Raw genomic sequence first — 24,466 nt, 5'->3', positions numbered from 1 at the left:
TTCCAGGCTACAAATATTCTGAATGGAGAGAAGTTGCGTAGTCTGTGGCCCGCTTAATGTATTTAGAGGTACTCTGGTGGATACAAATTTGTTTGTGGCAACGTTGCATATAATACACTGTTTTTTAAACACAACTGTCAAAACTTCGGAAGTAAGTTCGGGATCGGAGGTCCGGACTTCCGAAGTAAAATTTAGTGCTGGCGCTATAATACTATTGCCTCCGTTGGTCAATTTTTTTTAGGTACCGTACCATCCTCATTGAAACTGTGTATTGTAAATGAAGGTTGTTGTGGAGTCCCAGTAGTAAACCCATATGTTTACTTTTTTTACCTGGCAATTTAACACAATTTTAATTTCCAGGAATTTACCAGTAGGTGGCATTCTTACCTAAATTTAATTGAACGCAAGGTACTTTTTTGCCAGGGATTCATCACTTAACACAACATTTACTTAACACATTTAGATTTAACACAAGGTAATTATTCCCAACCTACTGACTGGACAGATTGTTGTGCTAGCGACTGCTATCATTGTGAATATTGAGAACTTGTGTCTCCTAAATAAGGAGTAAGAATTCCTAATTCGCGGTGCCAGATGAATAATTGACGTTTTGTAGTTAAGGAAAATGTTAATAAAGAGTTGAAAATTTCGGATAAATTTAGAACTCATATTACTAGGTATGACTTTTCCCTCAGAATTCTCCTAAGGAGTGTATCGAAAATTAACTATAAACATATTTGGGCCTTCTACTTACTAACGCGTGAACGCGCACAACTGTGCTCACCTGTATATCTTGATCTGTCAAGAGTGAATTAGCGCTTTGTTTTCGTTTGAACCATTCGTTTCTCCCAAAATGTCGCGAATTAAAAAAGAAGTGAAAATTCGTGTGTTGGACACTTGGATACGAAAGAAGGGCGTCTCGATGAATGAAGGGGCTAAAAGGTTTCGGCATTCGTCCGGCGAGCGTAAAATCCATCATCCACAAGTTCGGGTAACACTATACGTTCGATGATTTGCCAGGAAGAGGTAGAAAACCAGGACCATCTGACCCAAATCTGGACCGTAAGGTAATCAACCTCATCAACCGGAATCGATCGATGTCCATACGGGATTTGGCGAAAAAAGCTGGGACATCGATCGGAATGGTACAGCGGTTCAAGAAGTGGATCAACCTGAAGACATACATGAAGCAGAAAGTGTCCAAACAAACGGCTGAACAAAAATCACGAGCCAAAACCAGAGCCCGGAAACTGTATCATCGGATTTTGCAGAAGCCAGATGCGTGGACGATGAACTTCTGTAAAAGTGGATTCCAGTACTCTTAGTACTCTTCTGGGACCACAATTCTACACTGCAGCTGTTGGGGAGGATGTGAGTGACGAGACTTCGATTGAGGTGGAAAAATTTGGTCAGAAAATGCTTGTGTGGGAGGCAATCTGCTCCTGCGGATTGAAGTCGGCAAGTTTCTTTACTAAAGGAACAATAAATGCCGATATCTACCAAAAGGAGTGTTTGCAGAAAAGGTTGCTGCTATATAAGAAACATACGACTTCACCATTGTTCTGCCCTTATTTGGCGTCAGCCCTCTACGCTAAATCCACTCTTAAATAGATGGTTTGAGGATATCGAAGTGGATTTCGTTGAGAAAGATATTTACCCACCAAACTACCCCCAACTTCGCCCCATAGAACGATATTGAGCTATCGTCAAGGATCATGGCGGTTTTCAAGAAAAATTGGGATGCTGCGGCCAAGAAGTGTAATATATCGGCTGTACAAAACCTTATGAAACGCGTCAAGTCGAAAGTCCGAGAATATTTTTAATAATTACTTTTTTACTTGTATTTCTTTATAAACTGTAAGAACAAGCTTTTTAAAACACTTCCGAACTGTTTCTTTGTTTGAATCATCAATCATCAATAAAATCAATACAATGAAAAAAAAAGTGTTTATAACTTATTTTCGATACACTCCTTAACCAAGAAGTATTTGAGCTGTTTTATAGTACTGGAAGAGGATTTATAATAAAAAGCGAGCAAAAAGGCAACTAAACAAAAGATCAACTAATAAAACATACATACATAAATACATAAAAGGGCGTTTCAAGATAACACAAAACCTTTAACTCCTGGAGTTTATAAATTTTTCCGATATTTTCTTTATAAAACCTAAAGATTACAGCAATGAAATTCTTATCGCTTCTTTCTCTTATAACTTTGTTTTTTTAATTTGTTGTACCGTTAGGAGTTTTTATTTCAATTGTCACTTAGAAAAGGCTTATAAAACGTTCAGTAAAAAATATCCCAAAAAATTTATGCATATGTGCATTTCATCATGAATAAATATTTCCGTTCGAACTGTTCTTTTTCGTCTAACGGTGTTCCGTTCTGAGAAGAACGATGACGAATGATGGGAGGAAAATTCGGTGTCAAGGTTTACTGTCTTGCTGCATTCCTCCAGCACTGAACCTCCTTCTTTTTCCGTGTTTGCCTCATCCGGCGTAACTCGGTTGGATGATTCATTGGGAAAATCGTTGAGGTATTTGGCTCGTTTGGTTCTAGCCAAAACTATGCCTTCATATGGCTGAAGCGAGATGGTCAAATGCTCTAACCTATGCACGTAAACGTCCCAAAGGAAAACTTTTTCGACATAGTCTTGAATTTCAATTTAAAAAAATTAACTCGAGAATTCATCATAAATCTGTAAATTATTCCAGATGTCAACATTACTTTAGTAAGATTTCAAATGTTAACAAAATTTTTTTGATAAATAACATAATCCGCTTGCATATTTTTTCGCATTCAACGATTCAACCCAAGCATCACCAGTTGTGTGATTCACAACATGCAACAGGTTAAGCTAGGACCAGAGTCAGCCTGTCTAAACTAAATATAGTTTGTTTGCCTACATGAGAGGAGTTTTAGAATTTTCTGCTCCATATCCACTACCTACTGGCTACTATATGCATTCCTCGTCGTCGGATGGTGTTTTGGTTTTGCTGCCGCTTGGCGGAATAAAATGTGTGTGAAACTTCATGCAGCTATAATTAAACCGATTCTTCTGTCTTATAGTTTTAAGGAGTAGGGCACTTGTTTTGGTGCGTTCTGTTACGAAAAATATTTGTTGAACCAGGTTTTTTTAGCCGGTCAATAGGGCAATGGGATTTGTTTGAACTAGGTCGGGAAACTTTGCAACATGTTGAAGATCGGAAGATCGCGGCCGATGAATGGAAGCTACCTTCATTTTATACCTCGCTTCTTTATGCTAGAAAATTAAACCTTTCTCTACGTATGTTACAATAAAATATTAGAAAATAAAATTTTATTTAAGAGCAAAATATATTTCCTAACACTCATTGAGAGTTCGTTTTTTAAAGAAAAAAGTAATGTAAATTTCCATAATTCAAACCATGCGAGCGTATTTTCGCCTATCAGTTCAAACAATTTTTTATCGTAATATTTTAGTATTATTTCATTGAAAATGGTAAAAGCTAATAATTAGCAAACGTTAACGCTGCAACTTTAGATAAATCCAAATTATCATGCTTTATAACATAAATATTAGGTTTTATTTCATTGAAAACGGTAAAAACTGATAACTAACAAACGTCAGCGCTGAAACGTTAGATAAATTTAAATTATCATGCTTCATTACATATTCGGGCCTTGGAGAGGGGGCCAAGTGTATAAAAGCTAATTTAAAAAAAAGGCGCTTTAAGTTCAAATTAAGCTGACTACGTCAATATGATTAAGAGCAGCGTGATAATGATTCGTTAAAAACTTTGTACATCTTGAAAACAAATCCTCAGTACGCATCCATCTTAGTAGATTTTATCATTGAATCTTTGAACGCTCATCAGAAAAAAGTTTCGTTTTATAAACGTTACAAGTAATTAACACCGTCATTGAACGAGTCAGAAATCAAAATAGTAAGTGAAGTCATTCTGCTCGAGTGATTTATAAAACCACGTATTGTAGGAAGATGATCTAATAAGAACTTAAGTTCTTTATAATTTTCTTGTGTAGGCACACAATCTTCTTCGGTTTGTTTTATTACACTTTTCTACTTGGCACATAAACTTTAAGAGAGGTATTCACATGATGTAATATGCAATGATAATGGATTTACTGTAATTCACGTCAATAATATCTAGGAAAAACAGGGCTAACTTTCATTAGGACTCATCGAATTCAGAGCCTGTTGATTAAGGAATTCAAAACATCCATTTTATTTAAACAATCATTTATAATTTTTAACCATAATCCACTCTTAAGTGTCAATAAGACACTATTGCAAATTTGGCGTCTTGTAACTTTTTTCGGGAGCATCCAAATCTTCTGGGACCCTCAATGAATTCTTGGATTCTTTAATCTTGCATCATTACTTTTTTTATGGACGCACCCTGAAAGTCTAGGGAAAAAACTCTCTAATCAGACCTTGAGTGTCAATTTGACACTCCTTGGTTAAAACAGCTATATCTCTCTTGTTTCTCAACCGATTTTTACAAAACTTATAGTTTTATGGACCTCGACATGTAAATCAAATCAAGGTTGTCACAGAACCGGGAAAACCGGGAATTCAGACCCAAAACCGGGAAAGTTTACAAAATGAAACTAAAATTCTCTTTTGGTTCCAAAATCAGGGATTGAACCAGAAATTCAAAATACAATTTCCAAGTCAGAATTCAACAGTTCAAAAGTGTGTAAGAAGATTATCATAAGTTTGGAAATTTTCAAATTACTCTCTGAATTCTCTTCAACTACCTCTGAATTGAAAAAAAATCGCTATTTTTACTGGAATCATAGTGCAAAACTGCCTTGAAGAATGAGATGAGAAATTCAAAAAGTCTCTTAAAAATTACATCATAACAATTATTTAAAAAAAACTATCAATCATATAAAAGAAAGCAAATTACAGTTAAAATTCGAATGGAAATGTAAAAGATGCTAATTTTTTTTTTATTATCCAGTGATAGCGTTTTATTTAAGGGTTTAACACAAGACAATCGTCTTTATGCATGACACAGTGTTTTTTTGTAGCTTTATAATAATACATTTGACATCGCTGAAAATTTCCTTTGTTATAAAAAAAACCTATTAAACGCACGGTTTGGAAAATTAACTTTTTTCAATCGTTGGTCATAATTTATCCAGAAAATTTCAAATTACACATTTTAAAGCTGGAATATGTAGAGGTTGCTTCAAAAATTTGCGAAAATTTCGGATAAACTGTTTTCTAACCTGTCCGTGACGAAAATTGAAATTGAATTTAAAAAAATCCAGTGAACATTTTTCCTTTTTTTTACATTTGCAATTATGTCGATAGAAGATTCAACATTGCATCAACATTCCTCAAAACATACATTTTTGTGTTTTGAGTGACGCACTTAAGAAATAAAATCCTTGAATTTGAATGTTAAAAAAGACCCATGCCAAAATAACAAATTTTTAGCAATAATATTGATTTTTTTTAGTTTATTTCTTTTCGATAGCACAAGTCCATCAAATTTACGTTCTTTCGTTTTCCTGGGGGTGAAATTTGTTAGCCATATTTTATAACTTTTCTTAGATACCTCAAATCGTAGGTTTCGAATCAATGATCAACTTTTACGAAGACCGCGAATAGTTGAAACTTTTGAAAAAACAGAGCGTCCTTCAAGTTTATTTTTCACAGTCTGGTGAAAAATGAGAATTTAAGGATATTTCGGGATATTGTTGAATCACAATGAATCAAATATTTTTTTAAAAGCATAAGTTAAAAAAAATTGAAGTCTTCAACCAAGTTGTAAATATAATTTAAAACTTTTATATCGAAAGCTCATAAATGACCTTAATAATGTCACAAATAGCATTTTTTCAAGTATTTTTGAAATTTCAAAGCCCAATACCACCAGAACTAGATTTGACAGAATCTGACAAATGATTCGAATTCAGGACGGCACAATCAATTTATGAAACAAAGGCTTTACATATTTGAAAACATGTACATATCATGTTTTTATTGTAAACTGCATTTTATAACTTATTTTTTGTTTTCATCGACTTTTTTCGGCGAGAACGAAAATTACATGCCAATTTGTCCAAACGTTTAGAGCTACTTCCGGCGTTTCGCTCCTCCTCAGTGGACTTTATCTAGCGATCGTCGTACTGTTATTTGCTTTTATTTATAACTTACCTCATAGTTGCTGAATATTTTATGTGTTTTGAAGTTTAAAACCTTTTCAACTTGTTTTTGCATAAATCCTTAAAGTTAATTTTAAATTAACATGTGTTTGAAGAAATTTATAAGATTTGTTTTCCTGATACAGGGGATGTTTTTAAGCAAACATTATAAAATACGTTATAACTCTATTAATAACCGAAACAGTTATCTAATTCTCATAATTTTACCCCGAGAAATCGACTCAACATAAAAATATATTTTGAACAATTAACTGTTACTATTTTCACTGAAATCAAATCCTCATTTTTCTGCATAACAAACTAATCCTCTACTGCATGAAAATATTTTTATTTCCCAAAAAAAGATCTATTTTTCAATTATTTTAATTTTTAGAATAATGTACGATATCAGTTTTTTTTAATTATAAATATAGTTTGTAATGTTTGATAGTACTGAATCATGCTCAAAATATTTGAAAAAAGTTCGAAACCAAATATGGAGTCGTATGTTGTAGAGGATTTAGAAATGTGTTTTTTTTTTTACTTTTTATGGCTACTACAAAAATTCATTGTTCTTTTTAAATTTCTTTCAAGGTTTGCAATTTCAATGTATCAACATGTTATATTGAACTCAAAATCCATGTCTCTTGAAGTTCAGATTTTTTCAAAAGTATAGGTAGTTTAATTCGAGTATCAAACAATTTTATTTGGCACATTTTCGCATCATAAGATTTTCAAAATACGGAACTCAGAATTTTTGACGAGTTTTCAAAGTTAGCTGGTTTCCGAACTTTTTTTTCAATTGGCAATTGACAAAAGGTTTTCTAGCGCTTAATTTCAACTTTGCACTGGATTTTGAGAATTATATCCAGGCAACATTTCCGCAATAAATTCGTATTCATCAGAAACGAAATTTCATACCGATTGTAGTGGTGTAATCACATTGCTTTAAAAAATATGATAATAAAATAATAAATCATACCTGGAAATTCCTAGAAGAATTTATTACAATTTTTATCCAAGTTCGGGCTGATTTGGTCTTCTTCAACAATTCCCGGTAGCTTTTCGCAAGTTTTTCGTTGGATAAATCCGGGCATTCTGAAATACTTACTAAAGATTAATTTGTTTAATTTCATGTAAGATGAATCATTTCATACAACGCCAAGAATATGAAAAATAAATGGATTTTCATTTCAATTTTTGTTTATTCATATTGAAAACGCCATTTGAATTGAATTGAATTGCAAAATTACTTATTTGATGAATTCAAGACGTTACAAAAAATTACTAGGGGATTTGCCAAGCAATTGCTTCAGATTTGAGCAACTGCTGCTTGACTGCTCGATTTGGCTAAGCACATTTTAAAGCAATTGCTAGGTTTTTTTATACCACCTAATATCTCATCATTATGGCATTTCCAAAAAATTTTGAATTTATTAAGATTTTCAACTCAATTCAACTTTTCAGCTCAATTTTTTTTTTAAATTCTTTAAATTCTAAAACTCCTGAAATTTTGTCATAAACTTCTTAAGCATGGTTTTCGAAATTAAAAAAAAACTACATGAAAATGTTTCAAAAACTCATTTGAATTAAAAAATATACATAAATATATATAAAAATGAATGTTTGTCTGTCGGTCTGTTTAGTTTAGTTTATTTATTAATGATCCCAGGCTAAGCCTTTTATCTGAGTCTAAACTTAAAAAAACATCGACCAAACATCGACTTTAATTTGTAGTAAAATACTTCTTAATACTAGCTTTAATTTGGTTTCTGGACATATTCAAGTCGATTTCTTCTACATATACATACATTGTAAAGTGCCATCATCCTGTACATTGGTTCGTTTCTTGCGTAATTTTGGATCCTGTTTGATAGCTGGAACGTCCCCATGCTGCGCAAACTATTGCGTCCTTCGTTGGAAGATATCTGTGAAAACAAGTACGGCGAATAATACCTTCCACTTGCGAAATCCTTCAAAAACATCGCGTCAATTGACTTCCTGCGATTTTCAAGCAAATCCATTCCGACCAGCATACACAGGGCTCGATAAACCGGCATTTCCTCTTACCATCCAAGGTTTCATAGCGCGTATTTGAGAAACTTCTTTTGGACTCTCTACAGTCTATTGATGTGAACGTTGTAGTACGATTGCCAAACAATGCTGCCGTACTCAATTGAAGTCCGCACTAACAAATTCTGCTCACCATTCCAAACATTTAATTTGCTTTGGTTACAACTTGCTCTATGTGCTTAGAGAAATTCAGTTCTCTGTCCATCTCCACTCCAAGATCTTTTACCGACGTCTTCCTAGTAATGATCAAGCTGTTTTCGAGACTATACTCATAGATTATGTTCGATGTTTTCCGAGAAAATGAAATAATGCTACATTTCGATGCGTTAATTTTCGATCCACAGTTTTCGCGACATTCTGAAAATCATTACAATGCGTTTTGCAGAATCGAACAATCCTTCTGGTGACGAACTGGAAGAAATATTTCCAGACTATCAGCATATATCAACACAAACACGTCGTACAGAACTTCGGGAAACTCGTTCATAACAGTGATGAAAAGAAGGGGTCCCAAGTGACTCCCTTGTGGTACACCACTGTTAACCGAGAATGCACCAGATCTGACATTTCCCAGCCTCACATACTGAATTCTTTCAATAAGGTAAGAATGTATCCATTTAAGGCAGTTCCCAGCAATTCCATTCTTGCAAAGTACGGGAAGACGAGCATTGATTTCGATCACATCAAATGCTTTCGACATGTCAGTGTATATAGTATCGACTTGAAGTCCTCGCATCATTCACTGTGAAGTTCGCGATACAAATTCGCCAAGATTTGTCACGGTCGACCGCCGTCTCTGAAAACCATGTTGAACGTCCGACATTTTCCAAATTCGTGAACGATGGAAAGCTTTAGTATGGCAAAAAGTATTGCCACTCCACGATCATTTTCAACTAAAAGCTTAGAAGAACTTTTATGTATCGGTACGATGTGCGAAAACTTCCAAAACTTCGAAAAAAATCCTTCGTGAAGTAAGTCTGAGAACAGGCGGTGTATGGGTGCTTCGAGTCCGTTAACACACTTTCTAAGGACCAAGTTCGGTAAGCCATCGGGACCACTCTGTGTGTTCCCTATAGACTAGAAAACTACTGAACCGATCAATTTTAAATTTGGCATGTAAGAGTTGTTGGGGTCGGAGATGGTTTCTAAGATACTTTCGTACCCCTCCTAATAAAGGAAGGGAGGGCTCTCATACAAAATTGATAAAAACATAACATAATAGGGTAACGGACCTATTTTGGACCGCTTTGGGAAGTGGCTTTGCTATTTTCTGAAATAAAACAGTACAGTTTACAATTTTTGATTGCTTTATCCGTTCATTACGAAGAGCAAGGCTTTTTCTATCGAAACATATCGTTGTTTGTTACAATCTAACAAGATTTAAGCCTAAAAACTCGTTTCTTTGATCATGACTCTGGTCGGTATTTTGGACCACCATGTTTCTATTTTGGACCACCCTCTGGACCTATTTTGGACCACCCTTAAACTCAATAAGTTTTTTTCCAAATTGTCCTTTTTCATTGTTGTTGTCAAATTTTGTTTGTTCGATTAGAATAGAGTAAAACAGAAAAACTCCTTTGTTATACAGTGTGTTTCAAATGTTTTGAAATTTCCGACATCACACTGGAATCTCGAAGAAATTTGTTTTGCAGTGTTAAATACTGGCTAGTCGGCTTATCTTTAGGATCAATTTTTAGAACGCAAACCTCCTTCAGGCGACCCATAAAAAAGTCTGACATCATCAACTCCGCGATATTGGATTTGGTTTGGCTGCAGTTCTGTAGAATACATAGACTTGAAAAATATAAAATTTGCGAGAATTATGCGATCTTTTTAACAATCTAAAAGCTAGTTTGTTTCGCTAAAAAAATCACAAAAATTCAGTTTTAGCTTTCAAACAATTTTTGTTCTACGAAAAAATTAACGATTTTTCAACAATTTTTTTTCTTTCAAAAATAGCATAACCCCTGAGGCTAAAAAACTAGATTATAAGTACTTTTTCGCTTGAAATTTTTACACATTTCAACAATTTTTTAAACTTGTATAGTTATAGTTGTATACATCTTTTGTTAAAACTGTTTTACTATTAATTGAGATATTTCAACTGTTAAAAATTGAATTCGTTACATATTTGCCGCCTTGTTGTCGTTTTTTCCCACCCCTCCTTTAGACGGGGTTCATATTCCGTCTCTTCTGCCTTACCAAGTATTTTTTATTCTCGAAATTCAACCCTGAATGGTTTTAACTTTTAGACCAAACTGTCAATAATTTTTAAGAAAAATAAAAATTAATTACTTTATAAAAAATTGATACATCTCTTCGTGCGAAGCATTCAAGAGTTGCTGGGATAAACAGAAGCGCTCTTTAAAAGAACGATCGAGACGTTCTTATGCCTCTATCTTAAAGAGCGCTTCTCCACTGGCCCAACCTCATTCGAGTAACATCTTTTCTGTGTTGCCAGTTGACAACGAAGAGGCGACTGACGAGGAGAACCCTTTTGTTTTCGTTGCGAACTCCCGGAAACGTGCTAAAACAACTCCCAAGACACCCAAAATACCCAAGAAAATCCCTACAATGAGCCCTCCAATCAGTGTCCCTAAAAAGCCGAATGCTGCAGAACAACAAAAACTAAATCCTCCTGGATTCCGCACGATATTTTCACCACAGAATAATCCAACTCCAGCAGGGACCTCAAAGGCCCCCATGAAAAATGCAGTTTTGTCAGAATCCACTTCCCAGCCGGGATTGTTTAAGTTGGCTGACATTCTAAATGGAATGTTTTCGTTTTTCAACGTTTCTGAATCCATCAGAAGCATTGTAACAACAATGCTTCCTGTATTAAAGACATTTTTGAAGCAATTGATGCAAACTTGGCCCCTCATTTCAGTGTTTATCTCTCTCGATGGCTAATTTACGCCGAGAGGTCGGAGATATCACTGTGTTACAGTGGAATTGTCGTAGTATTATCCCTAAACTGGATCCGTTCAAATTTCTTCTTCATGAAACTAGTTGCGATATTTTTGCCCTTTCTGAAACATGGCTTTCTTCTGAATCAAACATCTCCTTCCACGACTTTAACATCATCCGTCTGGATCGCAACGATTCTTATGGAGGGGTGCTTTTGGGGATCAATAAGCGCCACTCCTTTTATAGAATCCACCTCCCTTTATCAGGAGGAATTGAAGCTGTTGCATGTCATACAACTATAAGAGGTAAGGACTTATGCGTTGTCAGTTTGTACTGGCCTCATAGAGTTGCAGTGGATCGAAATCACCTAGAGGACCTGTGCTCAGTGCTTCCTGAGCCAAGGTTGATCCTGGGTGACTTCAATTCACATGGAACTGTCTGGGGAGAACAAACTGACGATTGTCGTTCTACTCTTATTTATGACATTTGTGACAGATTCAATTTAACAATTTTGAACACGGGTGAAAAAACACGAGTACCTAAACCTCCTGCAAGACCAAGTGCAATTGACCTCTCACTCTGCTCAAATTCACTATCATTGGATTGCCAGTGGAAGGTAATCCCTGATCCCAATGGTAGTGATCACTTGCCAATCAAAATTACAATCACCAATGGGGCCAGCACTTCAAATTCAACAAATATGGCATATGACCTTACAAGACACATCGACTGGAAAAAGTACTCGGACGAAATAACAGATGCCATTGATTCTATGAATGTTTTACCTCCTTTGGAAGAGTATCACTTCCTTTCACGTTTGATCCATGAAAGTGCACTTTGCGCCCAAACAAAACCCATCCCAGATTCAACTGTTCTTCGAAGGCCCCCAAATCCATGGTGGGATCAGCAGTGTTCCAAGCTTTATAAGGACAAATCAAAAGCATTCAAAGATTTTCGAAAACATGGAACCCTCGTCCTTTTTGAATCATACGTTTCCCTTGAAAATCAGTTCAAAAAATTGATCAAAGGGAAGAAAAAGGCGTATTGGAGAAATTTTGTGGGTGGTTTATCAAGGGAAACATCCTTGAGTACCTTATGGAAAGTTGCACGAAGCATGCGTAATCGATCATCTACAAATGAAAGTGAAGAATATACACATAGATGGATATCCAACTTCGCACGGAAAGTCTGTCCAGATTCTACACCTGTGCAAAAAATAATCCGGAACGTGCCTTCTGATAGGTGTGGTCTGGATTCCAGCTTTTCGATGGTCGAATTTTCACTTGCGCTCCTCTCTTGTAACAATTCAGCTCCGGGAATTGATCAAATCAAATTTAACTTGTTGAAAAACCTTCCGGACGCAGCAAAATTTCGCTTGTTAAATTTATTTAATCAATTCTTGGAGAACAACATTGTTCCCCAAGAGTGGAGACAAGTGAAAGTCATCGCTATCCAAAAGCCCGGAAAACCAGCATCCGATGCGAATTCGTACCGTCCTATAGCGATGTTGTCTTGTATACGCAAGTTGATGGAGAAAATGATTTTGTTTCGTTTGGATAAATGGGTAGAAGCAAATGGTCTCCTTTCAGATACTCAATTTGGGTTTCGAAGGGGCAAAGGGACAAACGATTGTCTTGCTTTGCTGTCTTCAGAGATACAAATGGCGTACGCAAAACGTGAGCAAATGGCTTCGGTGTTTCTAGACATAAAGGGAGCTTTTGATGCAGTCTCAATAGAGGTTTTGTCAGACAAGTTGCACTCCCGGGGTCTGCCTCCTCTATTGAACAACATCTTATACAGCTTGCTTTGTGAGAAACATCTGAACTTTGCTCACGGAGATATTGCAATTAGAAGAACCTCCTACATGGGTCTCCCGCAGGGTTCATGTTTAAGCCCACTTTTGTACAACTTTTACGTAAGTGACATCGACAGTTGTCTCTCTGAAGGCTGCACTTTAAGACAGCTTGCAGATGATGGCGTAGTATCTGTAACAGGTAATACTGAGTCACATCTGCACAGACCTTTACAAGATACTTTAAACAGATTGTCATCCTGGGCTTTGGGGCTTGGAATCGAGTTCTCTCCAGAGAAAACGGAGTTGGTGGTTTTCTCTAAAAAGCATAGACCAGCTCAACCACAGCTCCAACTTCTTGGCAGGACGATCACTCAATCGAGGTGTTTTAAGTATCTTGGGGTTTGGTTTGATTCCAAATGTACCTGGAGAGCACACATTGAGTATCTGAAAGGAAAATGCCAACAGAGAATCAATTTTCTCCGATCAATCACTGGCACCTGGTGGGGAGCCCATCCAGAAGATCTTTTAAAATTGTATCGAACAACTATCCTCTCAGTTATGGAATATGGTAGCTTCTGTTTCCAGTCGGCTGCCAAAACTCACCTCATAAAACTCGAGCGTATCCAATACCGTTGTCTTCGCATCGCTTTGGGCTGTATGCCCTCAACGCACAACATGAGTCTTGAAGTTTTGGCAGGAATACTCCCTTTGAAAGATCGATTCAATCTACTATCACTTCGGTTCCTCATCAGGTGTGAGGTCATGAACCCATTGGTGATCGTTAATTTTGAAAGGTTACTTGAGCAAAATTTTCATACAAGATTTATGTCTATATACCATGTCCTCATGTCAATGCAGGTAAACCCTTCTTCGTATTCTCCTGCTCGTGTTTGTAGCCCAGACTACGATAATTCTTCTGTTCAGTTTGATTTGTCTATGCAGCAGGAAATTCGTGGAATCCCGGATCCGCATCGTCCACTTCTGATTCCAAGAATTTTCGAAGCTAAATATAGACACGTCGATGCTGATAAAATGTACTTTACTGATGGATCACTTATAGAGGAATCAACAGGATTTGGAGTGTTCAACGAAATATCTAGCGCCTCTTACAGCCTCGAGTCACCATGCTCTGTGTATATAGCAGAGTTAGCAGCAATTCATTGGGCTTTGGACAGTATCGCTTCAAGGCCAGTCGGGCACTACTTTATTGTAACGGATAGTCTGAGTTCTGTTCAAGCAATTCACTCAATAAAACCGGGAAAGCACTCGCCATACTTCTTCGAGAAGATACGGGATAGTTTGAGTGCTTTATCAAAACGTCGCTTTACCATCACCTTTGTTTGGGTTCCCTCCCATTGTTCGATAGAGGGTAATGAGAAGGCAGACTCTCTGGCAAAGGTGGGGGCGATGGAAGGTGACACGTATCAGCGTGAAATCGCCTTCAACGAATTTTACTTTTCAGTTCGAAGAAACTCTCTTGTCAACTGGCAACGCAAATGGGACGAGGATGAGGATGGTCGGTGGCTGCACTCGATTATCCCAAGGGTAAGCCTTAAACCATGGTTTAATAGATTGGACCTGAGTCGGGATTTTATTCGTATATTTTCCCGTCTCATGTCCAATCATTGTTCCTTAGACGCGGTACTCTATCGTTTTGATATTGCTGGCAGCAATTTGTGTAGTTGCGGCCAAGGTTACCACGACATCGAGCATATTGTTTGGTCGTGCGAGGTCCATCTTGTCGCTAGAACGAATTTCATAGACTCCCTTCGGGCCCGAGGAAAACCACCCTATGTTCCAGTGAGAGATGTGCTGGCAGTGATAGACTTGGACTACATGTTCGAAATATATCTTTTCCTTAAAGCTATTGATCTTCGTCTATAATTCTTTTTATTTTCATATTTCCCTATCTATTTTCTTTTCTTTAAAAAAAAAGTGAACTAGAAGTAAGCAAACTATTGTAAAAAAAAACAAAAAGAGTTTGGCTCCTTAAAGCCTAAAGGTATGAGCCGTTTCAAATAAAGAATTAACAAAAAAAAAAAAAAAAAAATTGATACATTCCCAGTTTTTTCTTGTTTTTAAGTGCGCAAAAAGTAAGTTAAAACAATGAATGGCTTGATTTTATGCCAATCGAAATGAACCCCGTCTAAAGGCGGGTTTGGGCTTTAGCGAGTTGATTAAATAAAATAATGCCAAAATTCCAAATTTTATTTATAATAAGCGATTGAAATAGAATTCACAATTCGTTTCATATCGTCATACAACGTGTTATTACGTTCATGAACGTTTAACAGCAAGTTTTATACTCAGGTTATGTTGAGTGGTCCATAATAAGTCCCTAAGGAATTTAGTAGGACCTATTTTCGACATGGGTCAAATTGCTATTGTTGTGGCCATGAAAAGCCATTGGACTGTAGGAGCGGCGCTTGGCAAAACAACCACTGATGGGACTCACTCCCCCTGCGGGAGCGAGCCTCTTTTAGACAACCCCTGGTGGTTGTCTCACCAGTGGAGGCAGGTCCTCGGACTGGCTGCCTGGAGGCCAAGGCCGATCGATCACCGTCACCACAGTGATCGCGAACTAAACTCTTCTAAGGTGGGGCTTTGATAAGAGCCGATTGGATCGGAAGCAAGCGAGGAGGAAGCACAGAGGAACAACACACTTTAGTACTGGAACATTCTGGATTTATTTCTCGGACTATTTCCACTAATTCACACTACGACGAGTATCGGCGGCTTCTTCTCCTCGGGTGGTCTCAGAGAAGGCCACTGCTGGCTGGTCCTTCTTTTCCTTACTCTCCGGTTGCTCTGCTGGATTGATGTTTCCGCGATGATGGTTGAAAAAAGACTGCCCAAGTAACACAGATTATGCCAACTAGCATTAGGAAGTTTTATTATGGTTTAATTATGGCATTTTTTTGTGCAGCTCTTTTTATGACGGTTTTATTATGGTCATGCAGAATGCTTATATTTTTTTTCGACCATATGTTTGCAGATGGTTTTGAAAACGCTAATAAAACTTTTATTAAACATACTGTTTTAGTTATTTTGAAAGAGTTATGAATGCTTTTTTAAAACTATAATAAAACACAAACTTAGAAGTTTGCTCCAAGCTTTCTTTTGCATGTTCTATAATAGCACTCAGTGCCTGATTATTAAACCGCCATAAAACTTAGTGACAGTTCTCGATCAAAATGTCAAAACAGGACACGCTCAGATTAGATAGCACATATTTGAATTGGAACTCCCATTTTTACACATTTTTGGTAAGTTATGCGTGTTGGTTTTGAGTTTAAATTAAAAAAATACATCTTTGAAAACTTGAAATCACCGAAAGTGGTATGAATATCTTTACAATATGAGTATTGAGTGAAAGGGCCCAAATAGTAGGAAAAAAAAGCTTGACGCCATCATTAATTCAAGATGGCGGCTCCCTCTTTTATTTTCAAAGCTGAAAATTACTGAAAATATCGTGAAACCTTCACAATATGGTTATAAGGTGAAAGTAATAAACGAGTAGAAGTCAAATTTCGTTGCCCGTCGCCATCTTAAATCCAAGATGGCGGCTACCACTCAACTTAAAAATACTGTAAATGACTGAAAATCGCATAAAACCTATATTGTAGGGGTATAAGTTAAAAGAAATCAACCGGTAGAAGTTGAATTACGCTATCTTACGCCATCTTGAAATCCAAGATGGCGGCTTCCGCTAAACTTTAAAATATAGTGAATGACTTAAAATGACATGAAATCCAAATTGGTAGTGGGTGAAGGGGTTTACGAGTAGAAGTCGAATATTGCTATCTTACGCCATCTTGAAATCCCAGATGGCAGCTTTCTATAAACTTAAAAAATGCTCTAAATCATTGAATATCGCATGAAACCTCCAAAATATGGATATTTGTCAATTGGGATAAGCTATAATAAGTTTATTTTTGCATTCTGACGCAATCTTGAAATCCAGGATGGTGGCTTCAGCTGAACTTAAAAATACTGTAAATGAATGAAAATAGCATGAAACTCCCAAATATATTGTATTGGGTGCTAAGGCTAAATGATAGAAGTCAAATATCTCTTTTCGCGTTTCTCTAAAAATTTGTAAGTGACTGAAAATCCCACAAAAACTACCACAATACAGACCCCGTTCGTTTTTGGCAACATTCGATTTTGGAAACATCGAATTTGGCACATGTGCCAAAATCAGACGGTTAACAGAAACAACATAACCTTATAGTTTTCGCTAGAATAAGACCAATAAAATTTAGACATAATAGCATGATAGGAATAAAAGAATTACATAAATGGCAAATAAAAAAATCAAAAACTATAAACAAAACAAGAAAAGTTCTAAATGCATTAGAAACATAATGAAAAAATAATAAAAGTGATTTAAAATGATCTAAATTGTTTTAAAATAGTAGTTTTAATGTAGTATTACGTGAAAAAAAGTTGTGTTCAAGCGATTTTCATTGATTAACAGCATTTTAAATTCAGTGGAAGCTGCCATCTTGGATTCCAAGATGGCGTCGGAAAGAAAAAAATCGACATCTTCTAGCTTAGCCTTTTCATTCAATACTCGTATAGTGGTGGTTTAATGCGACTTTTTGTCAGCATTAAGCATTAAAAGTTGAGCGGATGCCGCCATCTTGGATTTCAAGATGGCGTCGGATAGCGAAATTCGACTTCTACTCGTTTAGCACTTTCACCCGATACCCATTTTGTTGGGGTTTCATGCGATTTCAAGTCATTTACACCATTTTAAAGTTCAGCGGAAGCCGCCATCTTGGATTTCAAGATGGCGTCAGACAACGAAATTTGACTTCAACTCATGATTTATTCCACGGGTCATTGAAAACCAATCCCTTTTCATTCAAAAAGTCTGTCCTCATTTACTGTACTAATGATTAACAACTCAGAAATGAGGAACTCAACCTTAGCGTGTAATTGGTTTGCTTGCGAGAGAAACGTCAAATCGTAGCTTTTTTTGGGGTCATCATTAAACCATAATAAAACTATGAATTGACTCACGCCATGTTGGTTGCAAAATCGAAGGGTACAAAATGACGCCATGTTGATGGATTCACAATGCCAGCATTGGAAAATATTTTTTCAGGCCTTTTTTCCATCAATCCCATCATGATTGACCATCAGATTTGACGAGGCGCATTTATTTTAAGATACTATTTCATATACATTTTACCTAAAATCTTGACTGGCAGTAGAAAAGACGCTCATTATATGGGTAAAACATTGGTTTTTTAGCCATTAATTTTACCAGATTCATATCTGAATAATGCAATCATCATTCATCAACCATTACGGTTGCTGGAAAAAACAAAAAAAAACTCCGAGAACTGACAGAACCGAAAAAAAAACAAAAATTTCTAACATGTTTTATAATAGCTTTTTAAAAGCTTTGGTGACCAATATTGATGACTAACAATGATTGGTCATGATGACGTTCCTAGGATAGGGCCAAATAGCCTAATTTTGGCTTTATTAGAGTCCAGGTGATGTTATGGAATGTACTTTAGCTTTTTATGAAGATTAATGCTATGGTCCAAACGACATTTTGCTGATCATAATAAAGCTAAAATTGTTACTTGGGTGATGACGCAACGCGCGGGAGCGCGCGTTTTTATACTTTCTTCCCGTCGACTGCTGCTCGCTGATTGGCTGGCGCTCCTCTCGCGTTCATCCCCTCTCGCTCTCTTCTCAGTCCGCTTGTCGGACTGAACATACTCCCCACCGGAAAGTGAGAAGTTGTCCCGGTTGGTGGTTGTCGTCAAACTTTCTGGAACCTTCCAATCAGAAGTGTTCGGCGACACATCGTTTGTCAGTAGCTCGCTTGCTGGAATGCGAACCCGAGCTGCTGAACCTGGCATGAAGTCCCGGTTGGAGGTTGTCGTCGAACTTTCTGGAACCTCTGACGAACTTTCTGGAACGTTCGAATCAGCAATGTTCGGCGACGTACTGCTTGTCAATGGCTCTCTCGCTGGAATGTGAACCCGGGCTGATGATCGTGGCATGGATTTCGCTTCTGCTGCTGGACCCGCTTGCTTGGATCGCTCGACCTTTTTGCGATCTTTAGGTGGAAGACTCGCCTTTTCTGGGGGGACCAATTGTCGCTGGCAACTTTCAGGCTGTGGCTGTTGAATTGGCAGTGCTCGAACCCATTCGAGCTGACTCTCGATTGCCACGGATACCTCTTCGTATAGCGCCACGAACTCAAAGTAAATGTCGTCTTGCTGCTCTCGGTCGGCTGGTGACGACAGTGCGATGATATCTTGGTGATGCCTGGAGTACTCAGCCTTAGAGCACTCGACACTTCGATGATAAACCCTCAGTTGAGCTGCGGTTAGCCCAACCTTTTCGTTTTCTGCTCGCTGGAGAATCGTCTTAATTCGCTGGATGTTGCGCTGCGCCAATCCACGGATGTAGATAAGCGCCTGAAGATTCTCGTTTCTTCTCGCTGGATCTGGATTCATTGTCTCTTGCTTGTCTTTTCTTCCTCCATGCTTCGTTCACATCACGTTGCTCTCCGATCCGCTCTCTCAAAGACGGAGGTATTCCGTCGGAAGGTACCGGCTTCTACATCCGGTTCGAAGGACCATTTCATGTTGTGGCCATGAAAAGCCATTGGACTGTAGGAGCGGCGCTTGGCAAAACAACCACTGATGGGACTCACTCCCCCTGCGGGAGCGAGCCTCTTTTAGACAACCCCTGGTGGTTGTCTCACCAGTGGAGGCAGGTCCTCGGACTGGCTGCCTGGAGGCCAAGGCCGATCGATCACCGTCACCACAGTGATCGCGAACTAAACTCTTCTAAGGTGGGGCTCTGATAAGAGCCGATTGGATCGGAAGCAAGCGAGGAGGAAGCACAGAGGAACAACACACTTTAGTACTGGAACATTCTGGATTTATTTCTCGGACTATTTCCACTAATTCACACTACGACGAGTATCGGCGGCTTCTTCTCCTCGGGTGGTCTCAGAGAAGGCCACTGCTGGCTGGTCCTTCTTTTCCTTACTCTCCGGTTGCTCTGCTGGATTGATGTTTCCGCGATGATGGTTGAAAAAAGACTGATGACGCAACGCGCGGGAGCGCGCGTTTTTATACTTTCTTCCCGTCGACTGCTGCTCGCTGATTGGCTGGCGCTCCTCTCGCGTTCATCCCCTCTCGCTCTCTTCTCAGTCCGCTTGTCGGACTGAACAGCTATTAAAACAAGTTTTTTTGATTCTTCGAGCCTGCAAATTAGTTTTTTAGTGTTTTATCATAGCTTTGAACATGTTTGTAGTTGTTAAATTCATCACTGCTATGCAGAAAACCTCTTGAAAGTTGACTCCAATAATCGCACGTCCTTCTGAAATGGGCTTGATTCGGTCCAACTGTGAAAAATCAAAACTTTATTTTCAATTTTCTCTCCTTTATCAGTTCATTTAAATGGAATGATAGATATGAATGGAATCATAAGAAGTAGCTTTAACTATAATTGTTCAAAATTTTCATGATTAAAATGATTTATGAGAGAAATATTGGAAAAAGCTGCAAGGTGGTCCAAAATATGTACCCGGTCCAAAATAAGTCCGTTACCCTACGAACGATTTCGGGAAACCAATCAACGTGAAATTTGGTGTGTAGCCGTTTCGAAGACCGGGAATAGTTTCTATAATACTTTCAAACCCCTTCAAATTAAGATAGGGGCCATTTTTCGGAAACTACTCAACAGATCAACATAAAATTTGGTGTGAAGCCGTTTTTAAATCTAAGAATGAAAGCCCGACAAGTCCAAAAATAGAAGGGGGAGGGGGGAAGGGGGTAGGGTTTTCAGAGAAATTAACAAAAATATGATAAAATCCTTGATAGATTTTTTGTTAAAATTGATAAACGCAAGCGTTTCGACATTATTGACGATGATTCATTGAATTGACAACTATTTTTTTACTAAATTAGTTGATATTTTGTATTGAGAAACGCTTCCTATTTTAATGAATGAAGATTCTCATAATTAGTACAAGTTATTAAAAAGACACGAATGCCACAAGAATGGTAAAGTGTCGTTAATTTGAAAAAATCATGTCATTCACAAAACCAATGGGTGGTATGAAAAAAACCTAGTAATTGCTTTTGCTAAACTAAATCGAGCAGTCGAGCAGTCGCTTAAAGCAATTGCTTCGATTGATATGAATAAAGTTTTTTTTGACAGCTGTTTTCTCAGTCAGGAGCTTTTACTTTTAGAACAAGCTAGTTTGGTATGAATAAAGCTCGAATCTAAAGCAATTGCTCGGCAAATCTCCAAGCAATTGCTCTATTTTCTAAGCATGCTCGGTAGCAGACTTTTCCAATAAAAAATTCTTGAATAACGTTATGAATTTATCAAATTAGCAATATTTCACTTCAAAACAATTCAAAAAGGCATTTTCAACATGGATAAAGAAAAGTCGAAGTGATAACCCAACTTTTTTCAAATTCTTGTCGTTGTAAAAAATCATTCGTCTAAGATGAAATTAAACAAATCAATTAGTAAATATTTCAATTGAAAAAAAAATCCGGCTATAGTGGATAAAGTCCCAATTGGCTCAAAGTAAGAAATAAATAGTAATAATTTAAAACATTATACAGATCTCTCATTTTTATATAATTCTAAGATTTAAGAAAAAATATCTAAATTTAAATTCGTGCCTATTGCCTATTTTGTATACAATGGGGGGGAGAACTTATGATAAATATTAAAGTTAGGCCATTTTTTGTTTGACAATATTTGAATATGAATTTGAATTCATTTTTCTTTAAACATCAACATACGAGCACAAATTTACCAAAAAAATCCGGTCGTTCTTACACCCACCACCCGATTCGTCGACTTCAAGGCTACTTTAGCCGTACTTTTCCATTTTCTGATCGTCTTCTTTCATTTTACTTTAGAAAACTTCAGATTCTGCTGGTTGGATAGCTCTATTTTTCGAAGCAAAAGCTATGTTCTAAGACTTTAGTACACATCCGCTAAGCAAATGTTTATTCATACCAAACTAAGCAAATGCTTTGGACTTTTGCTTTGATTGATTTCGAGCTAAGTAAAAGCTACCGAAGCAATTGCTAAACCTTATTCATACCAGTAAATGTCTAAGTGTTTTTAAAAAGTTTGGAACCCTTTTTAATTATGTGCAAATTTGCCTGTATTCAAAAAGTCTTCATGCTTTAAAAAGGGGCGATTTTGTTTTTATTTTTTTTTATAAGAAAATAAGAAATCTACCTAGCCATCGATCGAACGATAACGCACAATAGAAGACTTAATAGAGCAACCACATGCTACACAGTAAACGAAAATTACCGAGTTCGGTAATTTCTTTACCGAAATCCTAACATGTGTAAATCGTTAAACTGTTCGGTAATTTTTTCGATAAAAAATAAACGAACATCGGTGAATCGATTCTTCATTTACCGATGTTCGTTTATTTTTTACCGAAAAAATTACCGAACAGTTTAACGATTTACACATGTTAGGATTTCGGTAAAAAAATTACCGAGCTCGGTAATTTTCATTTACTGTGTACATTTTTTGTCCGTTCGACACATGTGCAGTCACATGGCGGTCGAACCATCCATAATTAACTGTATCGAAAAACGTAGTGCCTCCTCTATTGGGTACTACTTCTTCAATACAGTTAATTGGTGCGGGACAAAGAATTTAGTATGTGGTCAAGCTTCTATTTCAAATGCTCTTCGCTCTTTTCACCACATTAGAATTTTCTTCTGATATTCTATCCGTCTTTCATTTCAATTCTTTAACCCTCACCGATAAAGCCGCAAATTAATTTCATAAATTTTTTAACTTAAGAGTATTTTGCCATTTGATTTTTCAGTTTCGAGATATTTTGCATTGTAAAAAAAGACCCTTAGTAAATTTTGAAAAAAAAGGAAGAAGGGTCAAGAGAAGAGGAATGAGACGATCTGCCACACACTCCTAGAATTCGTTTAAGTTCTTATGGGGAGTTTTTCACGTTTTTCAGCCAATTTGAAAAATTTTGGTTAAGGTTGAACTAAGTAGGCATTCATCTAATAAATTAAAAAGATTCATCAGTTTTGATTTCAGACAAACAAAATATACAGTTCAGAATTCATAAACCAATAAGAACAAATAAGTGTATGATTTTCGACGTCAGTTCCAACATTAAGTTTGCCTTCCAGTAAAATTTACTACATGAGTTGGAGCCTCTAATCATTTTTAATAGATTAAGTATAATTTCGCGCAATTGACTGTAAGCTGGGTCAACCAGCATGTTCCAGTGTTGAAATATGATTAAATATTATCCCTTCGGCAGACACACAGACCCTTTATTGGCATGAAACATTCAAACGAAATGCGGGCGGCTTCTCAACATGCAGCGTTCAAAGAATCTTTAATTTCCAATTTCGGATGCAGGGATTGGGGGATTGAACCATAGACTAAAAAAAAGCGTGATCTTGGTTAGCAATGTTTTGGCGAGACAATCCCCAGCCTATCAAAATAACAGGATTAAAAATAATTAAGTTAAAAATGCATGCTAACTGCTTCTGTTTTCGTTCGATGACCTATTTAACAATTTTCCGAACATCCTCCACCAAACAAGACACTACCAACACCATCATCATGATACCCGAACCACCCAGCCCTTGTCCAAGTCCTTTTTCCGGAGTGCAACATTTTTGTTTGTTGCTGATTTTCGTTTCTCCCCCGAGCATTTGCGAGTGTGTTGGTTTTTGTTGCCGAATGTTGGCTCAACACAAAAGGAACAGTCATTCCTTTTGAAGAAAAAAAAATCGATACCGAGATCCTTCACATAAGAGGAAATTTTCCTTTTGCCCTCTTGAAATCACAGATTTCGTCCAGCTTTCGTTGATTGATTCAACATCACTTTCCGCCATCAGTAATAATGGCACAAATGACTAATCCTTGGAATTAACTTACCGTTTGAGATTCAGCCAAATTCCAGAAAATTGAGGCACTACCTGGTGCCGTGAACACCCACTACATACAATCACTACCGAAGCACTGTTATGAATTTCCACGGTTTTTCCCGACCAGACCAGCACCCACGACGAACAAGAGAGGATTCCGTTTTTCCGACCACCTCGACCCGCGAGCGACGATCTTGTGTAAATAGTATTATTGTGTGTGTTTGACTTCAGCAATTTCCCCATTCGTCCCATCAAAAACCAGAAACAAAACAAAACCGAGAGAAGTTTTCCGGAGAGAATCCAGAGGTGAGCAAGAGAGCGAAATAAAAGAAAATCTCTTTAAGATGAAATCACATGCTAGATGGACATATGGTTTATTATGAATCTTATTAAAAAAAAAAAAATTTCAACTTATATGATAACCTGAATTCGAATTCCAATTTTTTAAATTAGATCTCGGAAATATGAACTGAATTCTCAATTCGGGTTCTGAATGAGAGCAGTTTTTTTTACTTATCCAAATCTTAATATCCAAACATAAGATAAAAGTTTTAATCCCAATTTTAAGCAGCATTCGCTAATCTAAAATCTTAA

At 37.0% G+C, this 24,466-nt stretch overlaps 1 protein-coding gene across 1 annotated transcript in view; it reads right to left on the bottom strand.

Annotated features, from left to right (window-relative positions):
* Positions 1-24,039, bottom strand: part of LOC129751575 (BTB/POZ domain-containing protein 2) — a 90,626-nt gene extending 66,587 nt beyond the window's left edge. The window contains exon 1 of the mRNA XM_055747165.1: positions 23,883-24,039. The gene's annotated coding sequence lies outside the window, so the exon portion shown is untranslated. The remainder of the gene's footprint in view (positions 1-23,882) is intronic.
* Between the last annotated feature and the right edge of the window lie 427 nt (positions 24,040-24,466).

The sequence above is a fragment of the Uranotaenia lowii genome, chromosome 3 (assembly GCF_029784155.1).
Source record: "Uranotaenia lowii strain MFRU-FL chromosome 3, ASM2978415v1, whole genome shotgun sequence".
Lineage (NCBI taxonomy): Eukaryota > Metazoa > Arthropoda > Insecta > Diptera > Culicidae > Uranotaenia > Uranotaenia lowii.
Note: the sequence above shows the minus strand (reverse complement) of the source record. Positions and strands in the feature narration are given on the sequence as shown.